Genomic DNA, 2,439 nt, shown 5'->3' with positions numbered 1-2,439 from the left:
CGGCCCTGCGCCTTACCCCCGAACATGTGGACATGCTTTTGTTTTTGAACAAGAACAAGTCATTGGTTTGGGCCTATGTCTAGAATGATAATTTGGTAAAGGATATTTGACACAACTTAAGCTGCTTTTTCTTTTCATTGGTTAAAAATCTACAGGCTATAGGCCTAGCGTATAACTAACTTGGAGTGTTGGGCTGTTGGCCTTGCAGCGCAGCCTTGGGCTGTCTGTCAGAGTTGAGTTAATTTAATTTAATTTATTTTATTTTGTTGTGCAGTGCTTGTTGGTCTAACGATTTATTTGATAATCATTATTTTCTGAACTTTGAAGTCTGCTATAGGCCTATTTGATTGTTATGTCAGTATTTAGGGCTAAATGGCTAATAATGTCCAAGAAGTGATGTTTTGGCCTCGCAATATATAGTCATGTTAATGATAATTAGGCCCATTAGGCCTATAGAATTTGGATGCTATCTATGTGTCCATTTATTTTGGAACGGCGGCACCGCCGGCAAGTGCAGCTACGTTTTATAATAGGCCTACATGTTTAATTGTACACGTTTCATTTGTTTTATAATAGGCCTACAACATGTTTAATTGTATGTATCCAGGCCATATTTGCAACATATTGTTGAAGGTACTCTGGAGTCTGACACTGTTCTATTTGTCAAATGTCGGCTTTGTTTGATAGCCTGCTGTAGCCTATGGCTTAACTGTTCCGTGTTTAATAAACACATGTTTACAAAATAAAGTCTCATTTATTATTAGGGCTTTGATGCAAGTTCTAAACATGATGGGTGCAGCTGCATAAGTAGTTTTGCTTAAAGTAATTAGCCGTTGTGTTCTCTCAGAAGCTGCTTTTTGATTTTCGGCCGCGACGCGTCGACTCGCCAATAATGCGTCGATTAACATCCCTACTAGGATAAAATATCTTAAATCAAAAATAGTTTTTCTACAGGAATCACATTTGATAGCATCAGATATAAATAACTTGAAAAAAAATTGGACAGGTCAGATATTTTATGCATCTTACAATAGTCATGCAAGAGGTGTAATTATACTTATACAAACATACATCAATACCATTTAAAATAATAAAAACTATACAAGATCCAGGTGGGAGATTATTCTGAAAAAAACCTATTTGAAAACCTATTTATAACAATATCAGCCTTGGGGGGTCATTATGTGATCGGGGGAGATTTTAATATTGCCCCTGTACCGGAGATTGATAGATCAACACAAGTAAACACAACTCATGTATAAACTAGGAAAATATTGTTTAATTACATGAAAGAACTAAGACTAATTGACGTTTGGAGATCCCAAAACCCAGATAAAAAGGAGTACTCTTGTTATTCAAGTACGTATACAACCCAATCACAAATTGACTTCTTTCTTATCTCTAGTGCTGTGCCTTGTTGCAACACGCACGCAGCGCACACACACATACAAACAAACACATTGTGTCATCCACTCACTCAACACAACCTCACGCAAACAAAAAAAAGCTCCAATATGGTAGGCTAGTTGTGTCCCATTCTGATGATAATATGAGTTCACTTTGACACGTTTCATGTCCACCCATGGATAAACTCTGACATTCCCCCTCTCTCTCCACTGCTAGTCAAGTGCTGCGTGATTTATAATTAGTCTATGTGTAGCGCACAGAACATATCAGATCTCCAAGACCAAACTGTGTCTAGATATACTGTATGGTCTGTATTTTCTATCTGTCCCCCGCTGCTGCTGTTCCAGACCTGTAGTGATCCCAGAAAAAATATCAAACATTTTTGAAAAGAGTCGGGCTGGTCCTGATCGCCCTCCGAGCCACTCTGCAGGGCTCAGATTGGATCTGTGAGCCCTCACGCTAGACGACATTTACGATAATCAGGCCCGTTTCAGTCGGAGGCAGCCCGATTGTCGGGAGGGTAATTAAATGCCCCAGTTATCGGCTAGTGTACGGCCAGCTTAAGGTGAAAAAATGCTGGTATAATAGTATAGTAATCAGTGACCATGCTGCTGTATCATTGGAGATCAATTTGGGCCAGCTAGAATATTGTCCAAGATGGAGACTACAGGTTGACCTGCTACAAGATACAGCTTTTGTCAGTTTTGTTGAAAGTCGCATTGATACATATTTTGAATTAAATACAGGCGAAACCTCAGCCAGTATTAGATTGGAAGCATTTAAAGCGTATATAAGAGGAGAAATTATAAGTTATTCAAGTTCTAGAAATAAACAGCAGAAACAAGATCTACAAACATTGGAAAAGCAAATCAAAGAGGCTGAGAAAGAAGTGTATAATAACAATGATCCTGGGAAATTACATAATCTATCGATTCTGAGAGCAAAATTTGATAAGTTAACAACTGACAAAGTAGCAAAAAGTTTAATGAAGACTAAGCAGTTATACTATGATCAAGGGAGAAAGCGGGGAAA

Source organism: Nannobrachium achirus, assembly GCF_963921795.1.
Source record: "Nannobrachium achirus genome assembly, chromosome: 4".
In the NCBI taxonomy this organism is placed as follows: domain Eukaryota; kingdom Metazoa; phylum Chordata; class Actinopteri; order Myctophiformes; family Myctophidae; genus Nannobrachium; species Nannobrachium achirus.
This window is presented reverse-complemented; position numbering follows the sequence as displayed.